We start from the raw sequence: 26,048 nt of genomic DNA, 5'->3' as shown, positions 1-26,048 counted from the left end.
CTACAGTAACTCTTAAGGAGAGAAATTACTTATACCATGAAGTGCTTATATTAAAGGAAGATGAATATGGCAGGACAAGTTGGAAAAGAAAAAGACTAAGGCAAGAAGATCAACTAAACAGTTCATGTACAGATCTTGGTTCTAACACTACTCTCCAATTAAAGGAACCAGCGCTCCTTGGAGAAACGATTAATTCTAAAACTAGGGCAGGAAATATGCAAGATAGACATGGAAGACCCTATAATGCCAGAAAGGAAGGAAGTTTTAAAAGTTGCTCACTCTTTCCCTCTTTCTCACTCGCACATTTCCAAGAGTATGTCAAAGAAACCTAGAGGCTAAGTGGAAGAACTCTCAATGGCCAAAGCTGGAATAATTTAAGCAACAAAATAAAGTAGTTTTGAATTATTACCCAAAATATAAAATAAATACCCACATCAGTATGAATATGTTTATACAATATAAATAAATGGTTGAATAGATATCTGGAGGAGAATAGAGAGATCGCTGATGCAGAATCTCAAGTAAATAAGGTAGAAACGTGCCTCCAAGTAGGAAGAGCATAACTTTTCACTCCCTAAGTTAGGCTGTGCATAGTGATTTTCTTTCAAATACTGCAGTATGGAAAGGAAGGGGAAAGAAAGAGAAATTTTACAGTGGAGAAACCTGTCAAACTACCTCAAGTCAAAACCAAGTTTAACATCAACAGAGAAAAGTCACGGGATAGTATGTATCCCTGTTAGAATGCAATGACAAAGTATCTTACTTCTGTGATTTCTTCTGAAAACCACATTATCCAAGTCCAATTATGAGAAAAACATAGACAAAACCCAACAGAGGTACTTTCTGCAAAATATCTGACAGGTAATCCTCAGAACTGTCAAGGTCATCAAAAATAAGGAAAGTCTGAGAAACTGTCACAACCAAGAGAAGGAGCCTAAGGAGACACAGGTGCCTGCTAAACACAATGAGGTATCTTGGGTGGGATCCTGAACAGAAATAGGGACATTCAGAAAAAACTTGAGAAATCTGAAAAAAGTCTGGGCTTTAGTTAATAATAATGTATCGGGGCACCTGGGTGATTTAGTGGGTTAAGTGGTGACTCTTGATTTCAGCTCAGTCATGATCTCAGGCTCATGACATCGAGCCCCATGGTCAGCTCCGCACTCAGTGCAGTCTGCTTCGGATTCTCTCTTCTCCCTCTGCCCCTCTGCCCCACATGTGCATGCTCTCTTTCTAAAATAATAAATAAAGCAATCTTTTTTTTTTAAGATTTTATTTATTTATTTGGCAGAGAGAGACCACAAGTAGGCAGAGCAGCAAGCAGAAGGAAAGGGAGAAGCAGGGCCTCCACTTAGCAGGGAGCGCAATCTGGGACTCGATCCCAGGACCCTGGGATCACTACCTGAGCCAAAGGCAGCCGCTTAACTGACTGAGCCACCTAGATGCCTCTAAAGCAATCTTTAAAAAAAAAAAAAAAAATGGGAGCACCTGGGTGGCTCAGTTGGTTGAACATCCGACTCTCACCTTCAGCTCAGGTCATGATCTCAGGGTTGTGAGATGGAGCCCCCAGTTGGGCTCTGCACTCAGCACAGAGTCTGCTTGAGATTCTTTCCCCCTTCCTCTCCCTAGCCCTCTGTCCCTGCCTACACTCATGCTCTCTCTCTGTAAATAAAATCTTTAAAATAATAATAATAATGTATCAATATTGGTTTAATAATCTTAATGCATATACCATACTAAGATAATAATAAGTCAAACTAGGTATGGGGTATACAGGAACACTGTACAATCTCCATAATAATCCTATAAATCTAAAACTGTTCTAAAATAAAAGTTTGTATATAAAAAGAAGTTAAGTTAGTGCTCTGACAGCAAGAATGAAAATGAAAGGACAAACCCAAAACATATTAAAATGAAAGACATAACAAAACTTGATGACAAAAGAGAGTGTGATGGATGAAGGATAAAAAAGTAAAATATTAAGCCTAGGAAAGGGGGGAATATCATTACCATTATAAAAACTAGTGAAACAGGAAAGACAGGACTGGAAAAGTGAGGCTGGCCTTAGAATGCCTACTGAATATCTCCTCTTAACCCTCCCCTCCTTGTTTTCCAAAAGGGAATACTTTTTTGGTAAGAATCAATTCTCCCCTATATTTATCTTTTTTTTTTAATTTGGATTTTCATAAGCAGAGTTTTCCCAAATAGATTCAGTATGTTTATAATGTAATTACATAAAAATCAGAATAGTGTTGCTTCTAAAGTTTGAATAGGCAAGAATTAATTGGGAAAGGATGTGAGGAAATGCCGAGAGATTAAAATAACATTCTAATCAGTGGTTTGCAAATCCCCAGACCAGCATCACTGGAATCACTGGGGACTTGTTAGAAATGCAAATTTTCAGGCACCACTTAAGATCTACTAAATTAGAAACTCTGGGGATAAGGCCCAGTAATTGGTTTTGTTTTGTTTGTATGTATGTTTTTTTAAGATTTATTTACTTATTTGAGAGAGAAGGAGAGAGAGCACTTACAAGAGGGGAAAGGGCTAAGGGAGAGGGAGAAAGAATCCCAAGCCTACTTCAGGCTGAGCACAGAGCCCCATGTGGGGCTCAATCCTAGGACCCTGAGATCATGACCTGAGCCACAACTAAGCATCAGATACATAACTGGCTGAGCTACTGAGCAGCTCCCCAGTAATTGGTTTTAAAAAGTCCTCCAAAAATAGAAAATCATCATTAGAACACCACAGTAATAACTAATTCAGACAAGATCCCTGACAAAGGGGGCGCCTGGGTGGCTCAGTGGGTTGGGCCGCTGCCTTAGGCTCGGGTCATGATCCCAGGTCCTGGGTTCGAGCCCTGCGTCGGGCTTTCTGCTCAGCGGGGAGCCTGCTTCCTCCTCTCTCTCTGCCTGCCTCTCTGCCTACTTGTGATTTCTCTCTGTCAAATAAATAAATAAAATCTTTAAAAAAAAAAAAAAAAGATCCCTGACAAAGATAAAAATCTATCTGTGGAAACTATAAGGAGAAACATGAAATGTGCATAGCTTCAAAGTATTTCCTCCAAAATATTTATTAATTACTGTGATGGTTTTAATATATAGCCATAAATTTTTACATAGTCTCTCCTCCAGGAGATGGGGTTTGATTCCCTCCACCCTGAATGTAGGCTGAACTTGCTTCTTGGAATATGGAAAGCAAAAAAATAGTAACTTTACAGTGAAGAAAGCTGGCAGATATCACCTTACCCAGTAATAATTTATGTAACCAATAATAATAATTACTGATATCATATATCCCCTGACATATGATGAGGACACATCACCTGACTGATGGGACTGCTGTGAGAATACTAAGTGAAGGGGTGCCTGGGTGGCCCAGTTGGTAAGGGTCTACCTTCCGTTCAGGTCATGATCCCAGGGTCCTAGGACAAGTCCCTCATGGAGCTACCTGCTTAGCAGGGAGTCTGCTTCTCCCACTCCCTACCCCCCCAACCCCTGTTCTCTCTCACTCACTCACTCCCTCAAATAAATAAAATCTTAAAAAAAAAAAAAAGAAAGAAAGAAAGAAAGACTACTAAGTGAAGTACTTAGCACAAGAATAACCACTTAATCTTATTTCTTTCCTTCCTCCCCCCTTTCTGCTTTTTGAACAAAAGTAGACTCAAAGACAAATGTTGCCATCTATTCAACATCAAAATACAATGAATACGACAAATGTTTAGATCCCAAACACTTTCCTGATGTTGCTTTTATTGATTCAAGCTCAAATGTAAAAATATATATGAAAGACAAAATTCAAATATCATTATCAGGCACTTTTCAATGTGATTTGGAAATCATTTTCTTTTCTGAAATATTAAACTGAATGTTTAAAATACGATACATTATGCAAGATAATGCACTAGGAAGTAAGCTACCAGGCCTATAATTAAATTTGGATCAGAAGATGTACTGGTGCTTCAAAACTTAAATAAATAAATAAATATACAACTATATACAAAGTAAATATACAAAATAGTCTCAGCTCAAAATCTAACTGTAAGCTAAGCGAAATAAGTCAGATAAAGACAAATGCCGTATGATTTCACTCATATGTGGAATTTAAGAAATAAACAGATGAACATAGGGGAAAGGGGAAAAAAGAGAGGGAGGCAAACCTTAAGAGACTTAACTACAGAGAACAAACAGGGTTGCTGGAGGGGAGGTGGGCAGCGAATGGACTAAATGGGTGGTAGGTATTAAGGAGTACACTTGTAATGAGCACTGGGTTTTACATGTAAGTGATAAATCACTAAATTCTATTCCTGAAACTAATATTACACTATATATTAACTAACTAGAATTTAAATAAAAACTTCTTTAAAAATCTGGGGCACCTGGGTGGCTCAGTGGGTTAAAGCCTCTGCTTTCGGCTTGGGTCATGATCCCAGGGTCCTGGGATCGAGCCCCGTATCGGGCTCTCTGCTCAGCAGGGAGCCTGCTTCCTCCTCTCTCTCTGCCTGCTTCTCTGCCTACTTGTGATCTCTGTCTGTCAAATAAATAAATAAAATCTTTAAAAAAAAAAATTTTTTTTTAAACTTCTTTAAAATTTTAACTGTATTATGCTCTCGATATTTATTTTTTACTGAATTATAATTGACATACAATATCCTATTAGTTGTCAGGTGTGCAACCCAATGATTTGATATTTTTACACATTATAAAATGATCCTTACAATAAGTCTAGTCAACATCTAGCGCCATACAAAGTTATTATTATTGACCATATACCTTATGTGCTCTCCATATTTAAATTATCAACTGAGATATTAAAAATCGAACAAAATATTTAAACTTATATATAAAACAAGAGTACGTGCCTTGGGAAAAAAGCATTAGTTCTCCTACTGTACTGACTTTTCATACTTGTCTGTGCTATCTGTAAACCACTGACCTCCAGAAAGTCACTCCAAAAACCTAAATGGCCAGTAATATTAATGATAATAAGGTTATACTGTCATAGAGCAAGTTTACTTCTAAGAGACTTGCTGAGTATAGAGTCTTTTAATACTGTACTTGATCTGCACTAATACCAAAGGAAGAGATAAACAAGATTAAAGTTGACATAAAGAGTAAAGGTATTGAGGGCCTGAAAAAATACACTATTTAGTCTGAAACTGAACAGAAGAGACATCTCAGGCTTAAAATTATATGGCTATATATGGGGTGCCTGGGTGGCTCAGTGGGTTAAAGCCTCTGCCTTCAGCTCAGGTCATGATCCCAGGGTCCTGGGATTGAGCCCCGCATCGGGCTCTCTGCATAACAGGGAGCCTGCTTCCTCCTCTGTCTCTCTCTGCCTGCCTTTCTGCCTACTTGTGATCTCTCTCTGTCAAATAAATAAATAAAATCTTTAAAAAAAATAAGAGTTTAAAAAAAAATTATATGGCTACATCAAACTCAGGCGTAGATTGTTTTTTATCTCCACACTAATACTAACAAACTTTTTGGGAAAGAAAGATACCTGCATTTGGGATAGGGGGAGGTGTTTAAAAAAAAAAAAAGCCTTTGCAATCAAAGATGACTAATTAGTACTGCACACTCCTGATAGATACAGAAATGTACACCAAAAAATGTATAATTGAACATTAAATCCAAAAAATAATGATTCACAAGAAGTAATTTATAATAAACAATTGCAATCAATGACTAGAACACAGAAAAGGCATATTTCAACTTCTTGGTTAATACCTTAAGATTACTTACTATGCAGATCAAGATTACTGTAAAACTAAAGAAGCTTAAGCTTCAGAGCCCTCATTTAAACTGGTTCCTGCCAAGGCCAAGTGGTATTTCCAAGCCATAACATGAAAATCTCTAGAGGAGGGGTGCCTGGGTGGCTCAGTGGGTTAAGCCTCTGCCTTCGGCTCAGGTCATGATCCCAGGGTCCTGGGATGGAGCCCCACATTGGGCTCTCTGCTCAGTGGGAAGCCTGCTTCCCCCCACTCTCTCTGCCTGCCTCTCTGCCTGCCTCTCTGCCTGTTTGTGCGCTCTCTCTCTGTGTCAAATAAATAAATAAATATCTTTTGAAAAAAAAATCTCTAGAGGAGTATGAAGCCAAAAAAATAGGAAAAAAAACAAAAAATGTTATGCTATTTTTCTGAATTTTATGACATTTGTGCTATTTTTCAACTTTTAAAAATATGTACTTTGCTGTGATTTATTTTCTCACTCTATTTGTCTTCACCTCTAAATTTGTACTCATAATTTCATATTCTTTTTCTTTAAAAAGCCCCTGTTGTGGGGCACCTCGGTGGTTCAGTCAGTTAGGCGTCTGCCTTCAGCTCAGGTCAGGATCCCAGGGTCCTATGTTGGACTCCCTGCTCAGCAGGGGGGTCTGCTTCTCTCTTTTCCTCTCCCTCTGCCCCTGCTCATGTGCTGTCTCTCTCATTCACTCTCTCTCTCAAATAAATAAATTAATAATAATAATAATAATAATAGTAAAAGCTCCTGTTGTTAAGCACTTCAAGTACCGATGGAATAATTTAGCCTGCCTCATACTTTTACTAACACTGTATTAAAGACCTGGTTGAAGATCTCTCCTCTTATTACAGATTTTGAGTTTTCAACACCAGGTATAAAATACCAAGGCATGGATCAAATTTCAATGGAATTTTATTTAGAACTTTCATTTTTTTAAAGATTTTTATTTATTTATTTGATAGAGATAAAGTGAGAGATGGAACATAAGCAGGGGGAGTGGGAGAGGGAGAAGCAGGCTTCCTGCTGAGCAAGGAGCCTGATGTGGGTCTTGATCCCAGGACCTGGGATCATAACCTAAGCCAAAGGCAGACGCTTAACTGACTGAGCCACCAAGGTGCCCCCAGAACTTTTATTTCTTTTTTTTTTTTTTTTAAGATTTTATTTATTTATTTATTTGACAGAGCGATCACAAGTAGGCAGAGAGGCAGGCAGAGAGAGAGGAGGAAGCAGGCTCCCTGCTGAGCAGATAGCCCGACACGCGGGGCTCAATCCCAGGACCCTGGGACCATGACCCGAGCCGAAGGCAGAGGCCTTAACCCACTGAGCCACCCAGGCGCCCCTAGAACTTTTAATTCTTAAAACCATTTTCAGCCAGAGAAAAATAAGAGGTTAAAAAAAAAAAGGGTGATGAAATGGAAAAGAGCATATGGATAGGTGATATATGTATAGAAAAACTGATTCATTTGCAATGATATTATCTCTTTAAGCAAAATGGGATACAGCTAAACAGTAAAAATGTAATCAAAAATAGTTCAGCAAGCTACTGGTAACTAACAGTGAGGAAGGCTGACGGAAAACAGGAGACCATGAAATCAAAGGGAAAAGAGTGGTTAGAAAACAGCCAAGGTCAGGGCGCCTGGGTGGCTCAGTGGGTTAAAGCCTCTGCCTTTGGCTCAGGTCATGATCCCAGCATCCTGGGATCAAGCCCCACATCAGGTTCTCTGCTCAGCATGGAGCCTGCTTCCTCCTCTCTCTGCCTGCCTCTCTGCCTACTTGTGATCTCTGTCAAATAAATAAATAAAATCTTAAAAAAAAAAAAAAAGAAAGAAAGAAAGAAAGAAAAAGAAAACAACCAAGGACAGTTCTTCAAAATGTTAACATAGAACTACCATATAACCAGCAATTTCACTCCTAGGTAAATACCCAGGAAAAATGATAGACAAATGTCGATCGGCTGATGAGTGAATAAATAAAATGGGGTGGTAGTAAAATAGATAAAGATTAAGAGTAAGAGGCACAAACTTCCAGTTATAAAATAAGTCATGGAGAGGAAAAGTACAGCATAAGGAATCAATAATATTATAATAGATAACACTGTATGATGACAAAAGGTCATTCCACTTATCATGGCGAACACAAAGTATTGTAGAGAATTGTTGAATAAATATGTTGTACACCTGAAACTAATATAACATGGTATGTTAATCATATTTCAATTTTTAAAAAGTGAATAAAAATAAAAAATAAAATGTGGCATATATATACAATGTAATATTATTCAGCAAAAAAAGGAATGAGCTATTGATACATGCTACCATGTGGATAAATCCTGAAAACTCTAAGTGAAAGACGCTAAGCACAAAAGGCCACATATTGTATGATTCTATTTATATAAAATGTCCAGAATAGGCCAATCAATAAAAACATAGTGTCGCCTAGTGCTGGGGTTGCAGAATAGGGAATGGGGACTGACGGCTAATGGGTTTGGGGTTTCTTTTTTGGGACGCAAGAGTGTTCTAAAATTATACTGATGGCTCCAAAACCCTGTGAACATACTAGAAAACACTGGATTATACTAGAAATGCATGGTTTATACATTTATATCATAAGTTGTTTGGTATGTAAATTATACCTCAATAAAAACCTGTCAAAAATAATAAATAAAAGCCAAGGTCAGAACATATATGTCAAAGTACAAGCTGGATTTTAAAGGGATGTCATTTAAAATAGTAATAGTAATAATAATTCATTTCTACTTGTTAAGTGCCCACTATGTGCTAGGTACTATGTCAAGCATATTACATTTTACAGTTGACTCTTAAACAACATGGGTTTGAACTACACAGGTCCACTTATACGTGGATTTTTTTTTTATAAATACAGTACTGTAAGTGTATTTTCCCTTATGGTTTTCTTAATAACATTTTCTTTTCTCTAGTTTACTTTATTATAAGAATTCATATATAATACATATAACATATAAAATATGTTTTACTTGACTATGTATCAGTAAGGCTTTTGGCCAACAGTAGGCTATTAGTAGTTGAGTTTTGGAGAGCCAAAAGTTATACATGGATTTTTGATTGTGCAGGGGTCTGGTGTCCCTAACACTCAATTTGTTCAAGAGTCAACCATTTCTAAACTTTTCAGTAGTTCTAAAAAGTAGGTTTATAATGTTAAATGTTGTATAAATTTAACAGATGAAGAAACTGAGAAACAGGAAGGATAACTTGCCCAATCATACAGAGCTAATCAGTATCAGAGCCAGGATTCTAAACCAGGTCTGGGACTCCAAACGTCTTTGACCCTAATACTCTTTGACTATCTTAGAAATAAGCTCAGGAACCTTGTATCGATAGCCTCGTTGCATATCCTCTTCCAGAATTAACAGTCTGTGATACAAAGGCCACCTCCTTAAACGTTTAAACTCAGCCTGCTCAGGGCACCAGCTGTTGCATCCTGATCACACCACGCTATGTTTATCACCCCCCCCCCCCCCCTCTCAACCAGACTTTGGACCTGACTGAGTACCAGAATCTCCTCAAGCAAAACTCTGAGATAAAATTACAACAAATGAAAAAGGCAGCTCCTCAGGTATCGTGGGGTATTAAGAATTAAAGACGGGGAAGGGAGTATTTATTGAGAGCTATTTTATGCCAAATTACTGAACTATGATCACAGATTATACAATCTGAGGTAAATGATTAAAATGAAACCCCCCTCCCACCTTTACCCCCAAATCCCTCTACTGTTTGTGTTTTTCTTTGGTGATTGGTAATTAGATATTCTATGGGTAACTGTGGTCTCCCCCAAGGGCTGTATAGACCTGGTGTTGATCACAAGCAAGAAATGGGTCTTCTCTCAGATATAACCATAGGCTGGCAAGATAGAGAATCCCTGTGTCCTCTGAGCCTTCTCCTGGGGGTTTAGAGCTATCTGGATATGCTGCTGGTGGCACTCCCAGGTAGAAGAATTAGAGATGGCTTCTGCCACTAGAAGACAGGTATATGTGTTAGAGTCAAGAAGGGAGGTATCCCAATAAAAGACACAAATTGAAAAGGAATTTTATCTTGTAAACCAGATTATATCAAAGCATAATAGTAACTTGTATTTATTTCCCTTTTGTATCTCCTAGCATTTAGTAAAGTACTAAATATTCCAGCCTGGTCTCAGCTGTGTACTTCAGGAGTATTAAGAGAGGACTCACCTTTGGGACAGAAAATTAAAGACAAAGCAATCCTCCCTGAGGTCAGCAAGGCATTTCTCGGAAGGGGACTCTTTGGGAACTAAAGTCCTTGCTGTGAGCGCAAATTATTACCCACCCCCATATGCAAAATCTCCTTCTAAAGCCAACTTTGGAGGTTCCTGGTTTTTATTTACTAAAATAGCAGTTTTTTCCCTATCAGAAACAACCTTACTGTAAACCCAGGTCTATCTGATTCCAAAACTCCTCTCTTTATTGGCTGCTACATCACACTGCCTCTGAAATACTATTAATAGAAAACTGTTCAGCAAGAGTATGGGAGAGAATCGTTTAAGAAAGGAGGAGGAAGGAAGAAAGGGCGGGTAGAAGAGGGAAGGAGAAAAGGAGAAAGAGGAAGGGATTTCACCAAAGCAATAAAAACTCATTGTGAATTGAATGTCAAAGATGGAAATACTTACATTTAATATATACACTTAGGCAGCATATATGGACAGTAGTACCTGATCTATAGCTAGCATCTGATATGTGTTAACTCCCTTCCTTAGGAACAAAGACAAGAGCTAACTAGAAAAATGCTGTTTTAAGTTTTGGCTTTTGAAGAAGTTCAAACTAATGATATTAGAACAGATAAACAAAAAACTCTATATTTCCTTTACTGAAAAATTATTCCATAGGTAAAAAGAATGCAGAATTGGGGTGACTATAAAGTGATACCTATCAGTTTGCTATTCAAACAAAAAAAGGGGGAATACATTCTTTCACCTTCAATGTGTTTAAATGCAGAAATATATGCAAATTCACGAATGAGTTTAACTGCACAATTATTTTTTTTTATTACGTTATGACAATAAAGTATTTCTTTTTGTTCCTGCCAGAAGTCACAAGGATTCAAGGCACTTCAGATTTCAGGTGGCTGGTGCACAAGCTCCCCCACAAAAAACCCTCCCAACGAACATCAGCCAAACCCCTTCCTGTTTTTCAACCTCTTGTGTTTATTTTCACATCTGCTGCAAAAGATAAAAGCAACAATGGGGACATCAACCACATAATCGTGCCCTACCAACCCGGAAACGAAGCTATGAAACCAGAGTGGCTGTGAAATGGGTCTTTAGAAAACTCACACACAGGCTTAAAAATGTTACAGTGTAAGTCTGAATCAAATCCAAAGATCACCACTAGACAAAACCATATTAGTTATTTCTGTATAGCTACATTATATTTATTTACACATAATAATCACATAGACACACAGATACACAATTTAAGTAGAAAAAAGATATGGGTCAAGATGCAAAAACTATTCTTCTTGGGGCGCCTGAGTGGCTCAGTGGGTTAAAGTCTCTGCCTTCAGCTCAGGTCATGATCCCAGAGTCCTGGGATCGAGCCCCATATCGGGCTCTCTGCTCAGCAGGGAGCCTGCTTCCCTTCCTCTCTCTGCCTGCCTCTCTGCCTACTTGTGATCTCTCTCTCTCTCTCTCTCTGTCAAATAAATAAAAAAATTTTTAAAAAATTTTTCAAAAACCTATTCTTAACCATAGATTATTTCCCATCTCCACGAAGCCATATTTTATCAAGGGGAAAAGGGACCTAACACTTACTGAGTATCTGCAGGTAACAGGCACATAGTAAAGCTTGTTTGTCTTTGTCATGGTTATGTATTCTGTGTAATGTAGGTATGATCCTCATTTTACAGAAGAGGAAACCAAGGCATGGAAAAGTACTTTCACAAAAGCACAACCATTAAAAAATCATTAGCTTTAACAGACGGCTTGTATCCAGATCTCTCCTTTCCCACTTGCTCATGGGCATACTGAGTAAGCAAAGGTGCAGCCATTAAGAATGTGGCTTTGAAGACAATTTTCACTTGTTAGTTGTGCAACTTTGTACAAGTTACTTAACTTTTTAACCTGCCTCTTGAAATGTAAAATGGGATTAATCACACCTGCAGCAGAGGGGTTCTGATGAGGTTTAAATGCTAAAATAATGGCTAACATTTGTCTAGCGCCAGTATTCTAACTACTTTACATATATTAGCTCATTTAATCATTATAACAACCTTAAAAGGTATAAATATGTTTATCATCTCCATGTTATATAATAAACATTGGGGTACAGAAATTAAGTAATTTGCCCAAGGTCACCAGCTAAAGAGCAACACAACTAGAATTTAAAACCAGGCATTCTAGCCCTGGAGCTCATCCTTTTTAACATATGTCATATCTATAAAGCACAGAGCTAAGCTCATAATAGGTCATCAATAAATACTAGCACTATTATTTTATCTCCCATATAATACCACCCAGTGAATAGTCACTGAAATGTATTAAACCAAGTAGAAGAGCCAGAATTTTAATCTAGGTTTTGCTCTGTGCTTTCCCCCATAACTACATGTCTTTCCACAACACACTGGCTCTACTCTTAAATTTTTTGTGCATGCCGTCATTTCTACTAACACTAGATCATTACACTTCCTTAGGACAGAGGTCACGTCTTCTACGTTTTGTGATCACATATACCCACAAGGTCCTGCTCATTGTGCATAATCAATTAATATGCAAGAAGTAAATGAACATGCCATTCCTCTGCTCAAAATCCTCCCAAGAATTCTTGTCTCAGAAAAAAAATGCTAAGTCTATAGCATAACCAACAAGGCCCTACAAGAAATGCTCTTTCTCCTACCTCAACTTTTCTGAACTCAACTCCTACCATTTTCCCCCAGATTATTTATCATTTTGAACCCACCACACTGGCTTACTTAATGTTTCTCAAACACACCAAACATGCTTAACATTTGTGCTGATTGTTCTTCTGCCTGGAATGCTCTTCTCTAGATAGTATGCAGGACTCTGCTCAAAAGTCACCTTAACCAGACAGATCGTCTCTGACCACTCTATCTACTACCTAAAGTATCCACCCTACCTCCCTCTTTGCCCCCTTATCCTGCTTTCCCTGATCCTCACAAAAATCTTTTACTCTCCCCCTGATTTGTATATATGTTTATTATCTGTTCTCTCCAACTAAAATGTAAGCTCCAGAAGAACAGACACTTCTATTCTACTTTATTCACTGTGTGTCCCAATGCAATTAGGACAGTGCTTGGTAAATAGATGATCGGGGTGCCTGGGTGGCTCAGTCGGTTAGGTGACTGACTCTAGATTTCAGCTCAGGTCATGATCTCAGGGTCCTGGGATTGAGCCTCACGTCAGGCTCTGCACTCAGCAGGGAATCTGCTTGAGGATGCTCTCTCCCTCTGTCCCTTCCCCCTCCCTAAAATAAATAAATCTTTTAAAAAAATAGCAGATGAGGGGCACCTAGGTGGCTCAGTGGGTTAAAGCCTTTGCCTTCGGCTTGGGTCATGATCCCAGGGTCCTGGGATCAAGCCCCGAATTGGGCTCTCTGCTCAGCCGGGAGCCTGCTTCTTCCTCTCTCTCTCTCTGCCTACTTGTGATCTCTGTCTGTCGAATAAATAAATAAATAAATAAAATCTTTTTTTACAAAATTAAAAAATAAAAAATAGCAGATGAATGTTGTGATGAGCACTGGGTGTTATATGCAACTACTACATAAAAAACTAATGATGTACTATATGTTGGCAAATTGAACATAATAATAAAAAAATTTTAAAAACAGATGATTAATATTTATTAAATTAGTAAATGGTAGATGTATTAGTTATCTATTCTTATACAACAAATTATCCCCAAAACAGGGCACTTGGCTGGCTCAGTTGGTGAAGCACGTGGCTCTTGATCTTGGGGTTATAAGTTCAAGCCCCACATTGAGTGTAGAGATTACTTAAAAATCTCAGGGAAAAAAAAAATTACCCCCAAAACTTGGTGGCTTAAAACAATAAACATTTATTATTTCAATTTCTACAGATCAAGAATTCAAGCATGACTTAGCTGGGTGCCTTTGGCTCAGGGTCTCTCATGATATTGTAGTCAAGTGTCAACCATGTCTGCATTCAACTGAAGGCTCAACTCTGCCTGAAGAATCTACTTCCGAGCTTACTCACATGGCTGTTATCAGGCCTCAGAGATCTGCTTCCAAGCTCACTTACACTGCTGCTGACAGACTTGGTTTCTCACCATGTAGGCCTCTACACGGGCTGCCTGTACATTCTTAGGCTATGGCAGCTGAAAATCCAAGGGACAGAATGAGAGCCCAAGATGAGAGGGACCAAGACAAAAGCCACAGCCTTTTGTAACCTAATCTTGGAAGTAACATCCCATCACTTGTGCTGTATTCTATTCATTAGAAGTTGAGTCCAGGCCACACTCAAGGGGAAGAGATTACACAAGCGCATGAATACCAGGAGGCAGGAATCACTGGGGACCACCTTAAAGGGTGCCTACTACAATAGGCATAATAAAAGTCTAAAACCAAACAAAACAGAAATACCTTGCCCTTTGTCCACCTGATATATTCTTTAGTACATTTATTTATAAATGATGCTATGATCACTATGCAATCATTCACCCCAGTGCTAGTTTTTTTGGTCCTACGAACACCAGTGTTCATTTTTTTTTTTTTTAAGATTTTATTTATTTATTTGAAACAGAGAGAGAGAGATCACAAGTATGCAGAGAGGCAGGCATAGAGAGAGAGGAGAAAGCAGGCTCCCCGCTGAGCAGAGAGCCCAATGCGGGCCTCGATCCCAGGACCCTGAGATCATGACCTGAGCTGAAGGCAGAGGCTTAACCCACTGAGCCACCCAGGCGCCCAACAACAGTGTTCATTAATGGTCATATTAGAGAGAGACAACTAGCAAGAATAAGTCAACAAAAATAGCATCTGAAAAGAATTATTGGATGAATCTTGCTAAGCAGATGACAATAATCTCTTAAAATAGAGATTGGATATTGGGGTGCCTAGGTGGCCTAGTCCGTTGAGTGCCCAACACGTGATCTCAGCTCGTGTCTGGATCTCAGGGTTGTGAGTTCAAGCCCTACATTGGGCTCCATGCCATATATACACATACATACATACACATTATCAACCAATATATATATTTTATATATATATATGAATTTATATATCAATATATATAATATCAACCAATATCCAATCCATATATATGGTTGCTATTATGGAAATATTGTTAATTTTCTTAGGTATAATAATGGTATTATAGTTATATAGGATAATGCCTTTGTAGGATATGCATAACAAAGCATTTTAGGAGTAAAGTGTCATGATAACTGTGACTTACTTTCCAAAAAAATATGACACACACACATACACAGAGAGGCAATCAGAAGCAGTCAGCATTACAACTCAGGTCATAAATCTTAATTATCCCAGGACATCATATTCTCACTATACATCTATATGTCTAGTGTGTCCCCTATTTTATGTATCTAGCTATTGTGTTATACAATATCTGTGTTTGGGGGATAAGGATGAAATGAAAGACATGATATTGACCTTCTGCCCCCCAGAAGCTGGCAATCTCATTGGGGAATAGCAGTTTCATATACAATATAAAACAACACACAACAGGGTACCTGGGTGGCTCAGTCTGTTAAGCATCTGCCTTCAGCTCAGGTCATGATCCCAAGGTCCTGGGATCAAGGTCTGCATCATGCTCCCTGCTCCACAGGGAGTCTGCTTCTCCCTCTGCCCCTCCTCCCATTCATTCTCGCAATCTCTCTCTCACTCTCTCTCTCAAATAAATAAATAAAATATTTTTTAAAAATTTTTTTAAAAACACACACACAACAAATCTGATATATTACAAATAAATACTCCAAGAGTTCAGAAAAGGATACCAATAAACCTTCAGAGAATAAATATCTTTGAAACCTCTTTCCTCTAACAGGTTTCTTATTGTTGGCATCCTTTCCCTTAAGTACGTCTCCTTTACTTTATCTACTTGGCAACAACCGACTGATTATTTCCTAACTTTTAACAAAATTATCTGGAGACCATCTAAAAATAAAATACATATGTTGCCTGTTTAGAACACAGGATATGATTTTTAAAATAAAATACTATTTACATTTTCACTGGAAAAAAAACACTAAATATACTATGTGGATTTTTTGGCCTTCAAAAGTAACTATGTTATTTCAAGAGTTGAGGATGCCAGAAAGCTTGAAGATTTAAAAATAACCACACAAAGAGCTCATTTCCAACACCAGATGGAAAGAAATTACTCTAAAGACACATGTGTGGGAGGACATATATACAACATTATATGACACCATGCGAAAGGTTTATATAATTACATAATACCATCAAAATTAGTAGGACTCACAGCTAGTAAGTTAGCAATAGAGTCAATTCTCTGAATCATTAAAAAAGATAAAAGGGCAAGAAACAGCAAGTGGGTGGTAGCAAAAAAAAAAAACAAAAAAAAACCTCTTTAAGATTCCTTCCATGAGTCCCTATTACATACTGAAATAGTTGACAGGTAAAATTTGAAAGGCTGGGGTATTTGGCTGGCTCAGTTGGTGGAGCATTCTTCTCTTGATTTCAGGGGCTGTGGTTTCGAGCCCCATATTGGATATAGAGATTTAAAAATAAAATCTCTTACAAATAAATAAAAAACAAAAATTAAAAATAAATAAAATTTGAGGGCTTAAATCCTTGGAGCTCGACAGTTCTGCCTGTGTCTATATGGTCAAAACTAGACAGAAACATTTATTTCAATAACCTGTCCCAAGTGTATCATCGAAGTGAAACACTTCTCACTTGAATATACGTACAACTTTGAATTGGTAAATGAAAATACTTGACATATAGGGTTGCGTCCGTGGCTCAGTCATTACGCATCTGCCTTCAGCTTAGGTCATGATCCCCAGGTCCTGGGACTGAGCCCGGTATCAGGCTCTCTGTTTGGCGAGGAGCTGGCTTCTCCCTCTCCCTCTGCCTGCTGCTCCCCCTATTATGTTCTCTCTCTCTGTCAAATAAATAAGTAAAATCTTAAAAAAACAAAAACAAAAACAAAAACAAAAAAACCTTGACATATAAATTAAAATGGCAATTCTTTATACGATGATGTATTCAAAGATATACGTTAAGATCTCATTGTATTGAAATGATTTTAATAGGATTATTTAATTTATATAAGCATTAAGTAATAGCTGAATAGCAATCACAGCTCAACCTTGACATAGTACTATATGAATATAAAGTACTATATGAATATAAATTACCAAGAGCTTACATTTCTACTTCACTTGTGGGTCACAGGCTTAAATTTAACCAATACAAAATAACCCTATGCTTTAATTATGTTAAATCACTGAGGATTCTTCAAAACTCTTATAACTTTTTTATGACTTAATGCAGATATTATCAAAAGAGAATATAGAAGTTTTCTAAATGAATATTAATGTTGAAAATATTTAAACCTCAGTCTATGTTGTATCCGGTGCTACAATTCAGACATAGAGAGTGTCTACCAAAAGTTGGTTTGGATTAAGATACTTTTTGTAGAGGATGGAAGGCACAAAAAGCAGGTAAGCTGCATTTATAAATCAAAATTAACTTCAGGAGTAAATATTGTATCTTATTTTATCTTATTATTTCCACCTATTTCCAAAAAAATTGAGGTGTTCCTGTTCCTATTATTAGATAACAGAATTATACATATAATACATTGAATATATAGAAAAAGAATTAGATAATATTAATGGAGTATCTACTGCTTCTTCCAATCTTATTTATCAATATAAATATTTAGTCACAGTCCCAACCTATTTTATTCCATCAGACAATTTTGCCTCTTCCTACTTCCTAAAGTAATCTGCCAAGATTACTTTAACCCTACTCAAGGCTCTACTACACATAGCTAAGAAACAATTTTAATTTCTACAGAGATTTTCTTCAGAGTTGAATGATAGAAGGCCTAGATTAATTCGGTGTCAGTGACACAAAGAACCCTCAGCCATGAAAGGGAGACAGCAATAACTAATCACAGTTTAATCCATATAGCTTTATCCTGGAGATAATTAAGAGGTAACTGCAATAGAACTGGTCTTAATAAGTGCAATAACAAAATAACAAAATAGACATGATGCCAGGATGGCTCTGGAATTTCATATACAAGAGACTTTTAAGGGTAGCATATTTATTTAGGGTGACTTTGGAGGAAGCTGATAAAGATTGGGGGAAGGGTATTTTAAAGTCTCAAGTCATTCCTTGTATTGTATTGACCACACCCAATATTGGTATTTTGCTTTTCTTTAAAGTCCAAACAGCTAGCCAATTTATTTTCAAATACTTCAAGGTGGATACAATCCCATTTAAATAAAAAATAATTAACAAAAATAAGTATAAATAGACTTTCATCATAATCAGATGCTCTCACTAAACTTTCCTAAAACCAACACGTGAAGCAGTGTCAGTGAGGCAGTTAATTCTAAATAAGATCAGCACTCAAAATAAAATATCAAAGTTCTCCTTTCTAAAGCCTTCAGTTTCTGAATACTGTCCATTGCTATAGCTCCATTAATCTTTCTCACTGTGTATTCATTAAATAACAGCAGAGTAAATCAAAATACTAATTTAACTCAGTGTGTACACCAGAGTATTTGTTACACTGCATTTTACTGAACATCCCATGAATCTACTCATAAAAACAACACACAGTAAGCCACCAATGGCATAACAACGAACTTAAATAAAAAGCAAAAATTAACACATACATTTAGAATCTGGCTCTTCTCACCTAAAAGCTATTATAAATGAAATGAATCGATTAACTTCCAAAAACTCTAGATCCCCTATATAAATAAGGCCCATAACTGATCAATTCAGAGGCTTCTTTTTAAAGTTTTTAAGTTTCATCATTGGGGGTATCAGAGAAAAAAGCAAAGTTATTCATAAGAATAAAGTTCTTAAAATTATTATTGCTTAGCTCACAAATAAAATAAGGTGCTTCCACTCTCAAGCGATAGAGGAAAAAACAAGTTCTTTGGAGGCAGGGATGAATCTGCATCTGAACATGCCATGTGACCAATCACGAATTTGATGAGACTCTTGGAAAAATACACTGGCAGCACTTGAGGAGCTGGCCAGCTCTTTAGATAAGAGGGAAACAGACCGTGGTCTCAACATGTGCTCCTCTTGATTTCAGAACCAAATTCAGCAACCCCTCCTAGCCACTGAGATACTACAGTTATAAAATCAGATCACCAGGATTAAATTGGATTGGACATTCAGAAAACAATATACGTAAGCCCTATCACTCACATCACAAATTATAGACCATATATTTTTAAATCACAATCTCTGGATGTGCATCTCAAAATACCTGCAGAGAATTCAAGAATCCTGTGACTTTTTAGCCAACACTTCTGACAGACTTAACTCTGAAGCTTTCTTAGCAAAAGTAGGAAGGAAACCAAATAACACTGTCTTTGGTGTTTGGTGGGAGAGCACACCATCTCCCATAATATGAATTTGTTTAAAATTAAGACCGTAAAAACTGAAGAATGAGATGGAAGTCTAGCTCTGCAATTTCAAAAAATGTTAAACTCAAGCTGCACCAAGAAAAACATCACACTGGTGAACTTTAAATGTAGGGCACAAACCTGACAAAAATGAATAACAGGAAAAAATATATAGGTCATACCTCAACAAATGCCACAACCATTTTTTTTCAGAGGAGACAGGTATCATTTAAAATCATTTGTTAATTTCGGGGTGACCTTGGTGGCTCAGTTGGTTAAGTATCCGGTTCCTAATTTCTGCTCAGGTCATGACATCAAGGTTGTGAGATCAAGGGCCTGCATGGGGCTCTGCGTTCAGTGCAGAGTGGACTAAAGATTCTCTCTCTCCATCTGCCCCTACTGTCTCTCTCTCTCTAAAATAAATAAAATCTTCCAAAAAAATTAAAATAATAAAAAATAAAATCATGTGTTAATTTATATATTAGCTTTAAAGTGTTGTTTTGTTGTTGTTGTTTTGGTCACAGGGAGAGAGAAAGCGAGAGAGCACGCGCACATGGGAGCACGTAAGCAGGGAAAATCAGAGGCAGCGGGAGAAGCAGGTCCCTGCTGAGCAACAAGCCCAATGAGGGACTCGATCCCAGGATCCTGGGATAATGACCTGTGCCAAAGACAGACATTTAACTGACTGAGCCACCTAGGTGTCCCACCTTAGCAGTGTTTTGTAAAGAAAAAAGAAAGGGGATAAGATGAAAGCACTTTTAAATAAGCAAAGAGGAAAATGTGTGTATTACTTTGCTAATATATAAATTATATCATGTTATTTTATATTTTATATTGAGGATAAGCCTGGTTTAAAACAGGTTTGTTCAACATATCTACTCCTTGAAAACAACAAATATGATTTGAGTGTTTAACGGACTTTAAGGAAATGTTGACCTTGGACTAACCACCAGGAAAGAGAAGAGATGCATAAAGCAAGCAGAGACTGACCTAAAAGATGGGTCTATTGGCTTAGTGTATTTCTTTTTCTTTTTTCTTTTCTTTTTTTAGAGAGAGAGAGACAGCACAAGCACACAAGCAGGGGGAGCTTGCCAGCTGAGTAGGGAGTGCAATGACGGGCTCAATCCCAGGACCCCGAGATTACTACCCAAACTGAAGCCACATGCTTAACCAACTGAGCTACCCAGATGCCCCTAGCTTTGTCTATTTCTGTTAGCTTAGTCGATCTGCTGACAGCCAGAATTTCCAAGCATTAAACTCATTGACTGGTAGAGCTCTTAGCTCTGAGTAGAATGGAAGCCCTAAGTAGTTTTCTTACTCCACCATCAGCCATCATCTACTACTAAGGGCTACACATATCAATGGGACACTGAGGACCTAAGTCCTTTAACAAACACCAGCTAAAGAAAACTGAACTAGCTGGCCATACCAATGAGTCTCTAAAAAAAATTCAAAACAAAACAAAAAAGTCCATCAAGTTCCTTCCACATATGGAACTTTTCCCCACACTTCAAATTACTGATATATGTCACATTTTTAAGGTAAAAGACCTAAAAACAGTCAGGAAGAACATATATGGAACTGCATGGCCAAAGACATACAAATGGGAAAGCAGGAGTTATTACTGAACAGTTCTTTTTGGCTGAAAAATACAAGTAATAAGAAGAATAAAGGTAGAAAGGTAGATTGGGGACTTATCTATAAAATATTTGGTATATTGGGATGCCTGGGTGGCTCAGTGGGTTAAGCTGCTGCCTTCAGCTCAGGTCATGATCCCAGGGTCCTGGGATCAAGTCCCACATCCAGCTCCTTGCTCAGCCGGAGTCTGCTTCTCCCTCTGCCTCTGCCTGTCACTCTGCCTGCTTGTGCTCTCTCTCTCTCTGACAAATAAAAATATTTTTTTAAAAATATTTGGTATATTTGTAATAAAACACTAGTATAAATGTTGGGAGAATTTAGGCAAGGACTAAAAATTAAAAACATTTCTTTCCAAGCCTGAATCCAACTGTATAAGAAAAAAAGTGTAGTTTTGTTACTAGAAGAAAGAGAAATCAGAAGGTTAGCAGACTGAGCTTGGGTTTGCCAGTGAGTTCACTTTTAATAGTGGCAAAGATAACCCTACTTCAGTTTCCCCCAGAGATACGAATAACTCCCGTGTTTACCTTAATTATAACCTTCGTGGAGAAAGCACTCTGAATTAGCACCTTGATTCCAAGGCTATCTGATGTTCGGTTATAAGCATTTTTTTATGTCATTTATTGAATGCTGTGTGCCAGATATCCTGTGACCTACTCTACATGGATTATATTAATAACACCCCAAAAAACTATTCACAAAACCAAAAATTACACAGCTGGCAAAGAACTTCTGATGTTTCCAACTTAGGGAAATGAAGAGTATATCAAGTTTCCATGAAAAGTAAGGGGGGATATGTATATCAACTGCTTGATTAAAAACATAAACCAGGGACGCCTGGGTGGCTCAGACCCTTAAGCGTCTGTCTTCATCTCAGGTCATGATCCCGAGGTCCTGGGACCATCCAGCCCCACAGAGGGCTCCCTGCTCAGCGGGGAGCCTGTTTCTCCCCCTGCCTGCTCTCCTCCTGGTTGTGCTCTCTCTCTCTCTCTCTCTCTCTCTCAAATAAATCAATAAAATCTTTTAAAAAATAAATAAATAAAAGCATAAATGAACTAAAATCTTTGCCAGGACTGAGAATACAGAAAACAGCAGTGAGCAACAGCATATACAGTGCATCCTCAAGAGAGCATAAATCCTCTGTAATAATATCCAAGACACAAGACATAACCATTTCTTGCAATTTTCCCCTAAAAACAGAAAGAACAAAATAGCAGCTGTGAAATCACCCAGACTACTAAAAACAGGGCTCGGCACCTCTTAAAACAAAACAAAACAAAACAAAACAAAACAAAACACCTATCTCCTAATCAGCAGTACGTGCCAAAAAACGCCAAGTCCCCACAGACAAGGCATTCATGGTAGGGCACAGAGGCACAACAGGATGACAGTGACTATCATGTGGCCAGAAACCAATCCGTCAGCAATTTGTCTGTTGCACGTGAGATCACTTTCTCTCCGGAGGACGCGCGTTCCTGGGGCAGATGGACCAGGTGTGGCAAGCCCCCGCCCGGAACAATCGCCGGGTGGTGCCTCTCGGAGCGCGGTGCCTCTCGGAGTGCGAGCCCACATCCAGCCTCCCCACAGGTAGAAGCAGCCCAGCAAGCAGGAGGAAATATTTCCAAGCCGACAGATGCAGGAACTGAAAAAGGAGGTCACGATGCTGAGAGAATAGATTTAACCCTTTGGTCCCTGGGAACCGCGAAGACTAGAGGGGAGCGCGGCAGAGCCCTCGGGGTCGGGGGATTCTTTCAGCGGGGCGGCCGTTTGGGGCGGGAAGGCCTCCCTGTCCTTCCAGGGCTCCCTCCAGCCCTCAGATGGTGCCAGACTTCTGCAGACAGCCCAGCCACCTCGTCAGGAAGAAACTGCTCTGCGGCTGCCCCCAACACCTTCACCGCCCGGAACCCGCAATCCTCCTCCATTCGGTTTCCTTCCAAGGTTCCTGCCGGTGGACAGTGATGCGCGGACCTCGTCAACAACAGACCCCAAGCTCAACTTTGCAACGCTCCCCCGCCGCCAGCCCCCGCCTCCTTCTGCTCAGGCCGGCCACGTCCCGGCTGCAGCCCCTCAGCCTCCGGCGCGCAGAGGCCCGGGAGCCAGCGCCCCCGGCCCGGGGCCTGCGAGGGGCTGCAGACAAAGAGGCTGCGGCGCCGCCGTGGCCGCCAGGACCGTCCCCTCGGGGACAGCTCCGCGCCACCACCAACCCCAACCCCAACCCCGCTCGCGCGCCGCAGCCGCCTCGTCTCACCGGTGGCCCCGGGGCCCGGGCTCCTGAGCCCGCCGCTGCAGCCGCCCGACGAACAATGGCAGGAGAAGGCGCCGGCGCCGAGATTCGGGCCCTCTGCGGCTCGCGGGCCCGCCGGCTGCTGGTGGACTGACTGACTGACTAACCCACCCGCGGAGGGAGGGAGGGAGGGAGCGAGCGACGGAGCGAGTGAGCAAGCGAGCAGGCGGCCCCGGTGCGCGCCCTCCCGCCTTCGCTCTGTGAGGCGAGGCCGCCCGGCCCGCAGCCAGCCAGCCTGCGCGCGCCCCTCCCCCTCCGTTCGCCACAACATTGTAGTAAATTTCTATTGGACGGCGCCTGAGGGAGGGAGGGGGCCGGGCTCGCGGCCCGCCAGCCCATTGGCTGAGGACAAGTTCTGGGCTTCTCTAGTTTCCCCCTCCTCTAGGCGGGTAAGGGCCGGGAAGGAGAAGGAAAAAGAGGGGAAAAGGCAAGGGGCTGGCCGCATATGCGCAAGCGCAAGTCGAACTTGCTCGGGAGTCCCGGGGTTCCGGGCCCCTGCAGTACCCACGTGGGGAATGAGGCAGCTAGTGCCCGGAACCGAGGTGAGGCCCTTTCCACCCAGAGGACGCCCAGGTAGGAGGCTGAGATTTGAAAGCCTCAAGGAAAGCCGAGGCTTCTGCCAGCTGACTGCCCACTAATGCACTTCATGACCTTGGGTAAGCCACTCAGCTTCTCTGGGCCTCAGTTTCCCCATCTACTAACTTGATGGTCTCTAGGTGCCATTCACACCCTGACATTCGTGGAGGCCTTACCTCTCCTGGCAATTGTGTAAGGGCCGAAAGCTGAATGTTATGGCCACGCCAAGATTTCACCTGTCTTTTGCATTTAAGGACCTTCCAGTTCCACCTTGGCACCCTCAAAATCATAAAGGCCTAGCTTCCAAGATCTGCGTCCCAGCTGAATTTAGGGTCGCTCTGACAGTTGCCTGATGTGCCTTTATTTCCTTTCAGAAGTTTCAGAGGCCCCTTGACCCTTCGTACTCCCTACCAGGCTGGACTCTGAAAAGGCTGGGACCCCACACAGCAGAATGAAGGCTCATGTTTTAAGCACTGTCCCTATAAGGTAAGAAAGGTTCTGATATTCCCATTCTAGAGATGAAGACACTGAGGCAGAGAGGTTTAGACCTGCCAGGATAAGAAGCCAGGCCATCTGACATCAGAACCTGCCTATGCGAGCTTCACTGTCTCCTGGTATCTGATCACAGCCCCCTCCCATCCACAGCTCAGCCTCTAGAAACAGACACCTGGGGTTCAGCTCCCAGCCTCCAGCCCTCCCTCACTGTTTGGACTTCTCTGTGTCTGTTTCTAACCCCATAAAAGGGGATAATGATAGTTCTACCTCCTAAGAGTTATTATAAGAATTAAATCAGTTAAGATACGTAAAAGGTCTTAGAACAGTGCCTAGTTCATAGCGAGAGCTACATAAGTGTTCATTATTACTGCTATTCAGAGACTAAAATATGGACTGAGAGGTGTGGAGCAGGCTGACCTAATAATATGTTTGTTAAGCTCTCAATTGTTGTCAGCACTGAGCTGAGCACATTGCATGAATTATCTGTTTGAAACATCCTAAGCAAACCACTTGAGGACTACCTAACTACCCTGTCTAAAACAGCCTCCACCCACATACCCTTGCCCTGCCTTTTTTTTTTTTAAGATCTTATTGTTAAGTAATCTCTGCACCCAATATGGGGCTCGAACTCACAACCTCAAGACCAAGAGTCACATGCTCTACCAATTTAGCCAGCCAAGCACCAACCCCCTTTTATTTTGAGATTTTATTTTTACCTTGCCCTGCTTTAATTTGCTTCATAGTCCTCACTTCTACCTGACATTCTATATATTTATTTATTGCTCCTCTCAATACATTGTTGCATTTTAGATCCACTAAATGACAAGCTCCGAGAGGACAGGGATTTTGCCCCTCTTATTCATCTTCCAAAACAGTGCAGCATTGGTGGTATAGTGGTGAGCATAGCTGCCTTCCATCTTCCAGAACAGTGCATACTCAATAAATGTTTGTTGGGCAAATGAACAAATTATCCCCATTTTACATATAAGGAAGCTGAAGCTTAGTAAGGTCAGGTCAGGGTCATTCTATATACTTGACATGAAGCACCTACTCTTGAATATTCTGGTTCCCTGCCTCAGGTTTTCCGATTAAGCCATACATTTGATTCAGGGAGCTCCATCCTACCGTGTCTGTGCCTCACAGGCTTCCTCCATATCAGACCTGGAAATCTGGTACCATGAAGGATAAATCCTGAAGATCAGTCACTGCCCTGACCACTTTGTTATCCAGCAAATTTAGATTCATAAAAACCAATAGTCTCTATCCCATGAAGTGCAGCCAAAGACACATCATATTTAAAAAGCCTTGCTTGGGGGCGCCTGGGTGGCTCAGTGGGTTAAAGCCTCTGCCTTTGGCTCAGGTCATGATCCCAGGGTCCTGGGATCGAGCCCCGCATCGGGCTCTCTGCTCAGCAGGGAGCCTGCTTCTCCCTCTCTCTCTGCCTGCCTCTCTGCCTACTTGTAATCTGTGTCTGTCAAATAAATAAATAAAATCTTTAAAAATAAATTAATTAATTAATTAATTAATTAAAAATTAAAAATTAAAAAAAAAAAAGCCTTGCTTGCGGGGCACCTGGGTGGCTCAGTGGGTTAACCCTCTGCCTTCGGCTCAGGTCATGATCTCAGGGTCCTGGGATCAGGCCCTGCATCGGGCTCTCTGCTCAGCAGGGAGCCTGCTTCTCCCTCTCTCTCTGCCTGCCTCTCTGCCTACTT

General features: G+C 40.1%; 1 protein-coding gene across 3 annotated transcripts in view; it reads right to left on the bottom strand.

Moving 5' to 3' along the window:
- LOC111142876 (erythrocyte membrane protein band 4.1) overlaps positions 1-23,260 on the bottom strand; it is a 176,118-nt gene extending 152,858 nt beyond the window's left edge. For all 3 annotated transcript variants that reach the window (XM_022496257.1, XM_022496258.1, XM_022496259.1), the window contains exon 1: positions 23,230-23,260. The gene's annotated coding sequence lies outside the window, so the exon portion shown is untranslated. The remainder of the gene's footprint in view (positions 1-23,229) is intronic.
- Between the last annotated feature and the right edge of the window lie 2,788 nt (positions 23,261-26,048).

This window comes from Enhydra lutris, unplaced genomic scaffold (assembly GCF_002288905.1).
Source record: "Enhydra lutris kenyoni isolate GAN:26980312 unplaced genomic scaffold, ASM228890v2 scaffoldscaffold9, whole genome shotgun sequence".
NCBI lineage: Eukaryota > Metazoa > Chordata > Mammalia > Carnivora > Mustelidae > Enhydra > Enhydra lutris.
This window is presented reverse-complemented; position numbering and strand designations above follow the sequence as displayed.